The sequence below is a fragment of the Suncus etruscus genome, chromosome 1 (genome assembly GCF_024139225.1).
Source record: "Suncus etruscus isolate mSunEtr1 chromosome 1, mSunEtr1.pri.cur, whole genome shotgun sequence".
Taxonomy (NCBI): Eukaryota; Metazoa; Chordata; class Mammalia; order Eulipotyphla; family Soricidae; genus Suncus; species Suncus etruscus.
This window is the reverse complement of record NC_064848.1, coordinates 199,907,775-199,922,102: the sequence shown is the minus strand read 5'-3', so window position 1 is coordinate 199,922,102 and position 14,328 is coordinate 199,907,775. Positions and strand designations below refer to the sequence as shown.

At 36.4% G+C, this 14,328-nt stretch overlaps 1 protein-coding gene and 1 long non-coding RNA gene across 3 annotated transcripts in view; both read right to left on the bottom strand.

The window, feature by feature from the left end:
- Window positions 1-14,328, bottom strand: part of LOC126008255 (uncharacterized) — a 505,884-nt gene that overhangs the window by 71,691 nt on the left and 419,865 nt on the right. The window lies entirely within an intron of this gene.
- The window catches only part of KCNJ16 (potassium inwardly rectifying channel subfamily J member 16), a 95,654-nt gene that overhangs the window by 24,040 nt on the left and 57,286 nt on the right, over window positions 1-14,328 (bottom strand). The window contains exon 1 of one of the 2 annotated variants that reach the window (XM_049772789.1): window positions 4,845-4,929. The exons of the other annotated variant lie outside the window; for it this stretch is intronic. The gene's annotated coding sequence lies outside the window, so the exon portion shown is untranslated. Of the gene's footprint in view, window positions 1-4,844; window positions 4,930-14,328 lie in introns of those variants that run through there. 2 annotated transcript variants of the gene reach the window in all.

The following is a 14,328-nucleotide window of genomic DNA, read 5'->3' as shown; positions in this document are numbered from 1 at the left end:
CTGGCTTGGGGGACCATATGGTATACCGGGGGATCGAACTGCAGTCTGTCCAAGGCTAGCGCAGGCAAGGCAGGCACCTTACCTTTAGCGCCACCGCCCGGCCCCAGAAATCTTGTTGCCTCATTAGACATGATTTAAGACTGGCAACTCGCATGGGTCTTTCATTTTCTTGATATTTTGCACATTCCTCAGCATGTTTAGTTGAATAATGGCATTTAAAGTTGTATTCCTTGTGCACTGCAACTTTCTCTGAGCAAATAAGACATGTGGGGATGCCCCTGTGCTCAACAAAGAAATACTGCATCTTCCACTTTTCCTGAAATTGTCTGTGCTCGTCATCAATCTTTCTCTTCACTGCAGGCTTTGATAAAGTCATGATGAAGGTATGACAAAATCTAATTCTGTAATAAATTTCTCTCCCTTCTCTCCCTTAGGCCTCCGATAATGCAAGGGACAGCGGGCAGGAGCAGCGGAAATGACGTCTGCGCTAGGCGCAAAGTATTTGCGATTATTCGCTTACTGATTATTTGCAATAAAAAATCGCATTAAACATTTGCATACCCTGAACCGAACTGCTCAGGGTATGCGAATGTTTAATGTGATTTTTTATTACTAATGTGATTTTTATTGCGATTATTCGGTAAGCGAATAATCGTGATATTGCGATATTTGAAGGCCGGCCACGGGCCACAAAATGTTATACTGAGGGCCGCAAATGGCCCGCAGGCCGCGAGTTTGAGACCCCTGACATAAATGATGAAGGAGAGTCTGTATGTCAGGAGAAGGGAGAGAAAATGTACCTCTTTGGGTGCTGGAGAAATGACTCAATGGGAGAATGAAAAAAGAAAAAGAAAAAGAAGAAATAAAAGAGAGAGAAAGAAAGAAAGGAAGGAGGGAAGGAAGGAAGGAAGGAAGGAAGGAAGGAAGGAAGGAAGGAAGGAAGGAAGGAAGGAAGGAAGGAAGGAAGGAAGGAAGGAAGGAAGGAAAGGAAGGAAGGAGAGAAGAAGGAAGAAAATAAATAAATAAAGGAAGGAAGGAAGGAAGGAAGAAAGGGAAGGAAGGAGAGAAGAAAGAAAGAAAGAAAGAAAGAAAGAAAGAAAGAAAGAAAGAAAGAAAGAAAGAAAGAAAGAAAGAAAGAAAGAAAGAAAGAAAGAAAGAGAGAGAGAGAGAGAGAGAGAGAGAGAGAGAGAAGAAAGAAAGAAAGAAGAAAGAAAGAAAGAAAGAAAGAAAGAAAGAAAGAAAGAAAGAAAGAAAGAAAGAAAGAAAGAAAGAAAGAAAGAAAGAAAGAAAGAAAGAAAGAAAGAAAGAAAAGAAAGAAAGAAAGAAGTGAAAGAAAGAAGAAAAGAAGACAAAGAAAATGGAAGAAAAAATAACAGGAAGAAAAGAGAAAGACAAGAAAGAAGGAAGGAAGAAAAAAGAAAAAGAAAGGAAGAAAGAAGAAAATTAAGCAGCAGAAGCAGAAGAGGGAAGAAGTAAATAAAAATAAGTATTTTGTTTTGTTTTTGCTCCCTGTAAGAAAAGTACCTGTTTCTGACAAGGTACATACTGCCTAAAGGTAGAAATGTTGGATTAAAGAAACAAAATTAAATCCTTGCATAATTATAGTCCTATACCTCAATGAGGTGAGGCTGGAAGGAAGATCAAAGAAAAGATGGGTCCTTGGACCTCATTGAAGGGAAATGCAGCAAACCTAAGAACAAGGACCAAAGACACATTCAGAGAAGAACTCACTGCAGGGTAATAGAGATAAACTGTAGTCATTTAAACAGTCTAACACTGGCCAACTTAAATTCAAAAGCAAGAGAAGCATGCATATGAAATGGAACATGATGGTCTCAGTATTGGTGAATGTTCCAGCAGGAAAATCTAGGCAACTGATTGCATTTGAAAGACAGTCCTGGGGCCAGAGAGATAGCACAGCTGATAAGGTGCTTGTCTTGCAAGCAGATAACCCAGGTTCAATCCCAGGTATCCTATATGGTTTCTCAGGCACTGTCAGGAGTGATTGCTGAGTGCAGAGCCAAGAATAGCCCCAAACAAAACCAAACAAAAGAAATACTAGTCTCATGTTCAAAAATGCAGCAAAGAAGAGCTATAAGAAAAATGGGAGTAGCAAATGAGATTAAAAATATCTTTTACAGAGAATCAAGGTGTGATTCAACTAAAAGTCATTTCATTTGCATCCAATTTTGAGCAAAAGTCATGCAAGATTATTTCATGGGAGATATTTTTGATCTTGAATTAGAGTGTTAAGCAGAAGACATGTCACCTATGAAGTGTAATGTTTAATTTAAGGATTTTTTTAAAGAGAGTAAGTAATTTGGATTGGTAGGGCAGTAGGGCGTTTGTCTTACAAGTGGCCAACCTGAGACAGACCCAGGTTCGATCCCTGGCATCCCATATAGTCCCCCCCCCCAATCTTGCCAGGACTGATTTCTGAGTGCAGAGTGAGGAGTAACCCCTGAATGCCACCAGGTATGGCCCGAAAACAAACAAAGAAATGGTCAAAGGAAAGGAAACATTATAGAATAAATATCCTCCTATATTTCTCTCTATGCTGCAGATAAGTTAAGTCATTTGGTATTTATCCTTAATCTTCTGACCTCAGTTTACTGAACATTTTTAGACAAATTGCAACAAGCCAGAAGATTTCATCTTTTTTCATAATTGCATATATATTCTATGAATATATATCACTGTACATTCATCCAATGATAGACATTTGGGTGAATTCCATATTTTACTAAGAACTACAAATGAACTTAGAGTTTTTATATTTGTCTTGGGGGAAGATGCCAAGAATTAGGATGGCCAGATCATATGGAAGCACTGTTTTTACTTTGAGAAATGACCATATTGCCTTTAATAGAGCCTCCCTGTCATGTCTTGATAGTGAATCAGATTCTGATTTTAATGGTCTGGGTGGTAAGATAAATAATTAAAGTTTTATTAAAGTTGGCCATTCCAAATACATTATTTATAGAATGCCAACAAAATAGTGCCTCTGCTTCAATTACTTAGGTTTGAAATTTTGCAATCATAGACTTTCTCTGATTTTTCTCTTTACCAATTACTCATGTGAATTCAAACTAGTTAGTATATTTCATCAATGGGCATTCCTTTAGAAGACCATCGTAGTTATACGAATTAAATCAGAAGGCATTGCAATTTGCTGAGAGTAAATCTACCCATATGGGTCGGTGGTTTTTAGCACTGGATAAAATAGGACCTTTGCCTTGACTTTTTGGGAATCGTCGGGATGTGAATGGCAGTCAGATATTCTATAGTACTCAAATGTGAAATGTGTGTTTTGTATCTACTGAATTCTATGGAAATAGCTTTGTACTTACAGCACTCCACGTACACAAAAGAATGTCTAATCCCAACTCTCTGCCTGACCCTTATGATCCCGTCTACCCTGCCCAGCCCAACATTTCTTCCTTGACCTCAGCTGAATCGCTGCCTTTCAGAGGGGTGAGGCTCTGGGATGGAATGCAGAGCTCTACACTCGAAAATTGAATGTTGCTGACTAGAAAACTATGTCTGTCAGGAGCAGATCAGGACTGGTGTAAATTTCCAGAACTATCTCTCAGACTGCAACAGTATTCTAGTTTTCTCATTACAAAATTAGAATTGGCTGATAATGTAAACAGTGCAAAACAAGAAGCATGCCCTTTACAATTTCGATTTTGTACTATTTTCCTCCTTTCTAAAAGTAGAGCTACTAATGATTTTTCCTATTTAGTTAGGGGCATGTTGTATATATCTGGTGCCATATTGAATAAGTTTAAGGTATAAAACAATTGGAAAATTTTAAAGACTTTTCAAGAAAAAACAGGGGGATGTTATGCCATTCAGGAGCCCTGCTAATAAATAATCAATTTGGGTTCTGTTTTTAGTGTGATGAGCATTCAGAGCTTCTGGGAGTATTTTCCATAGCTGTCTCCTCAAGTTTCAAATTTAGCTTAAGGCTTTCAGGAAGTAAAAGGTGGTAATTAAAGGACCTCTGGAATAAGACTTCATTATAATTTCATGATGGCTAGGAGTCTATCTACACGGTCTTAGAGTTGCCAAGTCAACTCTATGATCGCCACCACCACTCCCTTTTTCCTCTTATGAAATTGAGTCAGGTAATCAAGGAACCTAACAGACCATTTTTCTCCATAGCAAGAGTCCCAACACTTTGCAAATTAAAAGCAGGGAATAGAAGGAAAACATCAAGAGTTAAAAAGCCTTGTGCATTTGAATCTAATCAGACTTCAGTGCCTGAAAAACTTATCATTTACGGAAGACAAGTTTTAGCATTTATTCTCCCTTTTAGTCGTGTTTTTAGTTGCATCTCTGTATTTTAAGTTGTAAAGCCGTAATTAATTCCAAATCGATGACAGTATGTTTAATCACACAGTCTCAAATGCTCAGTGCCACTTTGTTGTGCCTTTGCAACCACGAAAGAGTGACAAAGACATCAAAAAAGGACTTTTTATGGATGTTTCCACAGGAAATTAAGGAGTCATCTTTGTTCTCATTGTCCTACGTCAGTAAGTAATGTTAAGCTAATAAGTCATCAGGCTTTGAGCATCTCTCTTTCTGAATGTCACTTCCCTTAGTTCATCTATAAACAGCACTTATATTCTCAAACTGTTGGGTTCCACGCTCCCCAAAAACAAATGTCAACAAAAAAGAATGATAATCTTCACCATAGACCTCACCTCAGAGAGAACTACCACACCAAAGGAAGCCATGTTGAGGTGCCAATTAGATCCATGAACACAGAAGGAGCTTAAGAGAAGAGGTGAGCAATTAGTTCCATCTTGGGTCATGGTGTCACCCACTCTATGCCTTACCTCAATGTTAGATTCGGAAGTTCTGATCAAAACCCTGTGAACTGGTCATCGTAGAAGAGCACTGAAATGGAACCTCACAGAGCTTCTTGCCGTCTGCTCCTCTTTCATTACTCTAAAGCTGCCAATACCTAGTGTTTCTCCTAGAGATGAGAACCCCCACAGGAGAATCTGGCTCTTTCTTGCCTTTCCGGACTTATTCACCAAAGACAAAGGCCCCTGAGTTCTCGGCTTCATTTCAGTGAATCAAAGCTTTCTTTGGATGGTTCCCATGCCTACATAGAGTAATAGCCTTGCCAATGATGCTTCACACAATATAAGACTCTAGAAGAAAAAGCCTTCCCCCCCATTGCCATTCCACACTTGGTCTTTTGAAAAAAATCTTGGTGAGTTTAGTTAAAAGCATCTCCCCAAATTATACTATATCCAGATTTGTCCCTAAAGTTCTTATTGTTTCAGAAGATGGTGCTTTGTTGTATTATATTGTATTTTATTATTAACCAGTCTTCAAAACTTGTACTTCTTCCAGGGTTGTTCTTAACTATAGGCAGGCGTCTTATTGTTGTCACAGTAAAGATTTTTTTCTACACAAACACACACCCAGTCTGGGTAATTCCACACCTCAAGCAAATAGCCTCTTGCCCAACATTTCTTTTGGGTTCCAAGAACAAGCTTGTAGAAGTCCATTAATGGGTACAAGACTAAAGGCCTGAAAGCTTTTCTGAGAAACAGGCTTTGTTCTGTAGCTTGTTTGTTTTTTCTAGGTTTTCTCTTGTTTTGAAGAATGTTTCTTAATACCCATTCTTCTCCTCTAATTTTGAATACATATAAAATATGAACACTTGTTACAAATTGAAAGAATACTAATACCATAGACTAAAATGATGGAAATGAGAGAAAACAAATTATGAAGAGTAAGACTTAGTCATTGAGGGTTTTCTTCTTGTCATTGGAGTTATTTCAAACAGTCCAATATAGATTTCAACTTGACAATTCTTTTATTTTTTTAATAATATATGTATTAAAGCACCGTGATTACAAACATGTTTGTAGTTGGATTACAGTCATAAAAATTGAACACCCCAGTGCCCGGAGAGATAGCACAGCGGCGTTTGCCTTGCAAAGGGCCGATCCAGGACCAAAGGTGTTTGGTGGTTGGTTCAAATCCCGGTGTCCCATATGGTCCCCCATGCCTGCTAGGAGCTATTTCTGAGCAGACAGCCAGAAGTAATCCCTGAGCATCGCCGGGTGTGGTCCAAAAACCAAAAAAAAAAAAAAAAATGAACACCCCCCCCCTTAATTGAGGAAAGGGCCCAAATAAATAGTTATATTTAATATATATGTTCAAATTACACATTTGAATTTAAATATTCAAATATATATTTCAAATATATATATATATATATATATATATATATATATATATATATATATATATATATATATATATTCAAAATGTTCAAACCTGCAAACAAGAATGAGCCCAGATCTTAACCTGAAGTTAACAGAGTATAGTTAGAAAAAGAAAGCATTTCAATAACAAAGCCTAGGAAAACCCATTTTTGACATAGAGAAGATGAGCAAGATCCAATGAAGGAGGCTGAGAATATTTGTTTGAGATACAAGGAAAAGCTTGAGGTGTGGTATGAAATGAAGAAAGTGTGACATGAGAAATAATGTAATCTATGTCAAAGCTGAGTTGTAGCTCATGATGATGCTTAAGAAAATAACCATAGCATGTGACAATATGATGTTACTGTAACTTGGTTGAAAGATGGCTCAATAGAATTTTGGAGGCAATAGCTGGATTAAACTCAGAACAAGCAGGAGCAGTAGAAGAGGAAGTAGAGACCATTATCATACTAATTATGGGGAATTCTTCTGTTAGAGGGAATATGCAAATTTGATGACTAATATAGAGGGGGATCAGGAAGGATTTATATTTAAGGAGAATGTTTTTTATTTGTTTTGGCTCTGTCTAGTAACTTATAATTTGTCATTTTGATGCCAATTGGTTATTTTTCATGAGTTAAGTATTCTATGGCTTTACTGTTGGAAGACTTGAAGGTGTGTTTAGATACATGGTTTTCCTATAAAATCATGGGGCGAGAGCAAAACATTAATCAACAATTGGGTAATTTTTTTGTAATCTTCATTACTAAATCCCAGGTTTAGTTAATTGGGGGAAAATGAATAATCAACTATTTTTAAAAAGGATTCTCTTGTTTTATTACATTATATAAAGTTGTTTATATAATTTCATCTAAACTAAGATATTGATTTTGGAATTACTTAAATCAATATGAATAAATGATAGAAAATATAAAACCCATAGCAATACTTCATTCAATATTTATTTAACTTAATCTACAGTTAATAACATAGTCATAGACTAATTGCTTCTCTAAAATATGGTTGTCACACTATTTACATATAATTCTTACTTTTTGAAAAATGAATCAGTGAGTGAAATATGTAATGCTAAGGATATATTCTCTCATAATTTGTTCCTATTTCTGAGACCACTCCTGGCAGTGCTCAGGGCATTTTCCCATGCTCCCATATGGGACCCTATGGTACCAGGATTTGAACCTATGGCTCTTACATACAAAGTGTGCATTTCAGCCTGATGAGTGCATTTCCTACCCAAAGCAAGTTTTATTATGACATACATGTGTCAAGATTAGACTACATATCTGAGTTCTTCGCAAACCAAATGGATGTTTAAAAAGAGAAAATTAAAAATAAGACATATAGATTGCTCCTGCATAGTCTTCCATGTTAGGGGACTACCCAGTGCATGGTTCTTGAGCTACACCCAGTAACTTTGGGGTTACATCTAAAAACTTTGAGAATCATGTGGTACCAGCTAATCAAAATCAAGCCTCCAGCATGTAAAGTATGCACTGCAGTCTTTATACATGTTTTAGACTTTTGAGCTGGGGCATAACTTGACTTCACAAGAATCATTTCAACAGTACTGGAACTCCTACTTCTGTATTCCTTTTATTTGACACCTAAAAATGGACCAAGTAACTCTTTTCTGCAGAAAGATATAGTACTTAGAGTTTAGCATTCTTCCTAAACTCCTTGCCATATGAGGCCAATATGACTTCCCCAAGACCAACTGAAGAAGAGTTAAATGTATTCAGACATTGCAAAATTCTCTTTAGAGACCAAATTACCCCTATGTTGAGAACTATTGCACTAACAAAAAAGAGCCAAGTAGGTTAATCTTACTCTTAGTTAGTGAGATTCATACTAGAAAAAAGTTTCATGAAATATCAATATGATTTTTTTCATAGCATGATACATGCAGATCCTTTGGGAAAAAATATGCACATGTATAAAAGAAATTTGTATTTGTACTTTCAGATTGCTCTTTCACAATGGTTAAGAAAATAAAGATTCATGAAAAGGAAACTGCACTTCAGAACTACAGGAGGGATAAAGCACATTTCTCTGATGGAAGAAGAGCAGACATTGGTTTCCTAAAAGTTGTGTGAAGATAAGGGGATAGTGTAGCATGTAAGGCTATATTCAAGCACCACATGTGGTACCTATCTTCCCATGAGCAGGCTCTGCAGCATTGATAAAGATGACTCAGATAAACCCCAAAGGACCAAAAGGCCCTAAACAGTTTTGAACTGTTTTTAGAATTGAACTGGTTTTAGAATTGTCAGTGGGGCCCTTGGAGTTCTTGATCAGTGCTTGGTGAAGCCTCAATCACAAAAAATGTATTAAAATGATTCCATTTCTTATCATTAAGGTGATAGGTATACTAATTAATATTTAAGATTAAAATATTTGTGCTTATTATAATCCTGTTTCTAGGTAATGTAGTATCTATGCACCTCAATTCCCTCATCTATAAAAGAAAAATAATTAAAAATAAGGGTATCAGACTTATATATAAGCTCTTATCAAAAGTAAGTGAGTGTGTATTGGAAATGCACTTAAAACAATATTAAATAATATTTGGCATCTTACTGTTTGTGAATTAACAGTCTTATTTGGAGACTATGAAGGGAAATGCATTTACTTAGTGGATTAAGGTCATGGTTTCTGGGTGGTAAAAGTAAAACAGGAAATGGAAAGCTTTACAGGAACTTATGTGGTTGAAGGAATGGGCAGTATTAGGTAAGAGTAATTGTGTGCCTATGAAAGGCACTGGATTTAAAGCAAACTTTTTAAGCTCTTTTAATGATATTTAATAAAATAATACAACTGTCTAACTTAGTAAAGTAAGTTGGAATAAGAAAAATTGACATTTCTGTGCTATAATATAGATCCTCAGTAATAAGCAAATAGTTAATTTTTTTAATTTGGGGGGTTTGTTGGCCACACTCATCAGGGCTCAGGAATTATTCCTGCTTTGTGTTCAAGAATATTCCTTAAATGCTCAAGGCATTGTATGTAGTACTGGGAATCAAACTTGCGTCAGCCATATGCAAAGCAGGTGTGTTATCCCCTGTAGTATCTCTCATTCTAGAACAGTTTGTTCAAACCTGATTTTTTTTTTACTTAATGAAAAATTATTTACTGTTTTCATTGCTTTAGACCTCTATAAGCTGTGCCTTAGACAGATCTAAACAAATTTCACAGGTGCCATTTTGGCTGGTTGTAGGACTTCCTGTTTTTATAACTGTCAGGATACCATAGGATATGGAGGAAGTGTTTGTATTTCTCTCTACTAAACAATATGTTCCTCTCTGACTACTTACAAAAGTCCCTTCTACTAAGTGATTTGAACATCCCCTGGCTTATTTTTCTCATGGTAGTCAAACTGCTAGAGTAAAATATATGATCCTAAATGATTTTGAAATTTGGAATTAGAGATAAATCCAGAGTAAATCGGACAACATGCACTTGGTCTCAAATTAGTAATGATCATTTTATTTTCAAATTGAATTATGAGAATTAAGAAGTGTTTTTGCCTGGTCCTTTTATTTCCCTGGATTTGAATAAATTATTTTATCTTAGGTCATGGTTTGAAACAACTCCCAATTTTAAACCTCATCAGGCAAAGAATTTCTGAGGATTGATAAGATATCTGAATCAGGTAATATCAGAAGTGGATATAGATCCTCAAAACATTAGCAAAAAAATAAGAAATCATGGTCTATGTTCTGTCTGTCTACAACCTACCCTCAGGTTGACTTTTGTTGTCTACCTAGGTTATCTCATTAATGATGACTTCATTCACTGATCCATCCCATGTTCTATTCTTACATTGTGATGATTCAACTCTACCAGTGAGGAAATCCTTCCTTAAACTCAGATAAAAATGTGTCTTCCCATAACTTTAACAAGACTTTCCTGTCCTCCTGCCGTACAACTGCAAATTATAAACTGCTTCTTTCAAGAGAAAACTATTCTGGGTTCTATTATTCCTGGTATACATAATGTTTTATCACCTTTGAAAGTGAAATGTATAGTAGTCTCGATGACAACCAGTGTTCATCTGGATCCCTGGAACATTGAATCAATTTACTTATAAACATCAGGATGCTAGAAAATGAATTTGTGGTTGCATGGTGATGAAAATTTTCTCTGTATTTTACATGTCCATTGGAAGAATATTGGTTTATGTCATAATTCAGGTTTTAGATATACATATATAAAAATACTTGCCATCAAAAGTTTAGTTTGCATCCATCCTTGTATGCATGACTTGTTTTTGCCCAATTTACTCCTCTACCTCTTTTCATTGGAAGCACTATTTAGTCTAAAAGGAGTGGTTTTGTTTTGTCTTGCTTATACTTTTGTTTTCTTGTTTTATCTACCACATAGGAATAAAATCACAAGGTCTGTCTTCTCTGTATGTCTTATTTCACTAAGCATAATGCCCTGCAGCGAATTTTCATATGGGGCCATTTAAGGACAAAAAGAAATGATTGGCAGCATTTGCTTGTGTCCTGTATCCATAGCCAATCGCAGGTACCTGATATGATACCTCTGCAGGCAGAGTTGGTGGGGAAAACGCACAGCAAGCTTATAGAAGCTGCGGTAATTGTCCAATATCTCATTTTAGTATTTGCAGCATTCTCTGCATGTTCAATTCTGAATGTCTCATTTAATTAGTGATATGTTTTCATTCCCAATTATCAAGTCATTGTTTTACAGCCCAGAATCTGTCCAGATGTCATTTAAAATTCCACATCAAAGATTTAATTCCACCAAAATTTGACTTCAAGGCTTCTACGACTGGGGAAGGGAGAGAGTATGGAAGTCCTGCCAAAAGTCTCTAGCGTCTAATATTTGTATCATAAAATGCAAATTGGTCTTTAGTGTCTGTACTGGAAATAAAATTGGGCAGAATTGGTACATTAAGGTACATTTTCATTAAGTCATATATACCAGGAAGCGATTATTATATACCAGTCAACCTTAATTATAGTGGTCATTGTTTTTAATGGAATGGAAAAGAAAATGCTGGCTTGTTACAACAATAAGAGGATTTAGAGTTTTAAACATTTCCATATAATTCAGTAAGTCCTTATTAAGTCCTTATCATACATTAAGGAAACTTTAGACATATTCATCTGAAAACCCATGAATAAATTTGTTTTCATATTTATCCTTTTGAGTAGGATCCCACTTTCTTCAAAACATTGGTTATGTTTGTGTTGGTTGTTCAGCTGAAGCCATTCTATAACAGTAACTTGTGAGTCACATTGCCCCAAGGGTATAATTTACACCCCTACTCTTTTCATACACAGTTTTGGAGCAAACTATGTTAGCAGATTTGATCATAGGGTCAGACAATAAAGGGAAAAGATAGATGGAATGGTAAATAGCCTCTGGTAAATCAAGTTCAAGAATTTCTTCAAAGACAGGATTAAAGGCTTTGATGAAGGGAAAAGGGTATCTGATTAGCATTTAAGGAAAAAGGATTCTAAGAGTTGGGGTAAAGAAGAATTTCTATGAGCTGGAGGAGCAGGCCAAGGAGATACTAAGTTCATCAGGAAGGGAGGTGGAGAGAAAAGGAAGACTTTCAGGGTAGAGGCAAAGATGACAGGGATACAGGATCCCAAGGAGACTTATACATAGAAGTTGGGTACAAGAAAGCTTGTGGTTTGAATTCCTTGTGAAGCTAAAGCTTGGTCAAAAGAATAGGTATAGTATAATTGAAGATTAAAAGTATTTGATAACTGAGAACTATTTGAATAGTCATTGTTAGAAAGTTGAAAAGTATGGTACATGGAGAGGCAATCAGGGCTCATGTGTATTAACATTCCCTCAAGGATTTAGTAGCGTATGAATGTTTGGGGAAAAGTGTTTAATGTGTTCCCAATAGGTGTTGTCACTTTCCTAAAGTGATTTGTTTGGTCTAACTTCTAATTTACCTTCCCAAATCAGCCAAACAAGCAAACAAAACAGAAACCATTTTGATTTAATAATTGTAAAACAGTACTTTGATCCCCTTCTTAGTTTCCATTCTGACCACTAAAGGACTTTTGTGACCTCCAAACAGTCAAATTCTCCTAAAATATTTGCTCTAGAAACTGTTTCAGGACACCCTACTCTCCAAAATAATCACTGACATCAACAAGGAGATGGGAAGGCACAAGCTAGGCAGTTGACACTGCCTTTGTGTGGGACATCGAAGTTTAGTCAAGGAACCAAACCCAGTGAGATCATGTCTCGTTGGGGATTATAATGGCTAACTGTGATTTTTGTGATCTTATTAAAAAATGCATATAAAAATGCCCAGGAATGTCTCTTTTGTTGGATTCGGAAATTAAACTTGCACTCGTCATGCTTGCAAATGGAACCTTTCCCACTGGCAGATACTCTTTTGCGTTGTCAGAAGATGTACAAGAAAACAGAGAATATGGCATCCTTATCAGCAGACTAGATCCTGTCTCTCACTGTCCACATGGAGTTCCATATTTTTAAATACTGACTGGGCTACAATTTGAAAGGCAATCTTCAAAAAATAACCAAATAGACATGTATCATGAAAAAAGTCCAATGGACTAAAGCACATGTTTTGCACTCAAGAAATCCTTTTTGAGAGTCTTAATGTTCAGTACAAAAGATGTCTACTATCTGAAGAAAGAAGATAAATGTGTGGGGCTAGAGTAATATCTCAGTGGAAAGGGTATTGGCCTTGCAAGTGGTCCACTTCCCATATAGTCACCAGAGCATCGCCAGAAATAACCCCTGAGCATAAAGCCAGGAGTAACTGCTTAGCACTTCCAGGTATAGCCCCAAAATAAAACAAAAAGAAAATAAATGCCTTGATATTTCATAAGAAGAAATGAAAGTATTGTCCTATCACCTTATCTACTTAAGAAGGTGAAAAACTAGCAAGTGACCAGCAATTTCCACACCATATATAAAAAGATAGTTAACTTTGAACTATGCGTACCTATTTTCATATAATAATAACTATTACTTACTGGAATGCATGTTATGTGTTAAAGTTTGCTAGCAGAATAACAAAAATTTTATCTTAATTTTTGTTCCTTTGTTTTTGGTTTACACTTGACAGAGCTCAGGGCTTACTCCTGCTCTGTGCTCAGAAATCACTCTTGACAGTACTCAAGGGACATCTGGGGTGTCAGAGATCAAATTCAAATTGTTCTCATGCAAGGCAAGTGCATTATTTCTTAACTCTTAATAAAATGATGTAAATAGCAATATCACTAGTTTTGAATAGCTGAATGAGATTTTATTTGATTTAAGGTAATTTGCTTTGAATGAGCAAATATAGTCTTCCCAAAATTATATGATAAATGAAAGTTATCATCAGGATTCAAGTGAAGACTTTCTGATATCAAAGGCCATAGATTTCAGTTAAGGCACTTAAATAACACCATGTTGACCTAAACTCATGTAAGTAAATGTCCCATTATACATGCACTCTTTTGCAAAGACAGCAACAACCCAAGCTGCAGAGAACTCAACAACAATGAAAAAGACCTTGCTGAGATGTATGGAAAGAGAATTTTGTACTAAGATACCCATGTTATTTTAGAGCTGAGTTAGAGCAAAGGAATCTTGAACAAATTAGAAGCAATTCCAACCAATTTTCTAAACTAGGTCAGGGTATACGTTGCTCTTGAAAGTTACTAATATAGAAATTATAATAAATGTTGCATAAATAGGGCCCGGAGAGATAGCACAGCGGCGTTTGCCTTGCAAGCAGCCGATCCAGGACCAAAGTTGGTTGGTTCGAATCCTGGTGTCCCATATGGTCCCCCGTGCTTGCCAGGAGCTATTTCTGAGCAGACAGCCAGGAGTAATACCTGAGCACCACCGGATGTGGCCCAAAAACAAACAAACAAACAAAAATGTTGCATAAATAAATAAAGTCCACCCATGTACGAATAATCAGATAGACCTATCATCACTATTTTTGGTGGAGGGCATCCTGATCCCTATGGGAGACTGCCGAGGAAGACCCCAGAGAACTTAATGCCATCAAGGTTCACTAGCCAGAAAACGGAGGAGCATGGCCGCTCTGCTTAACACCATG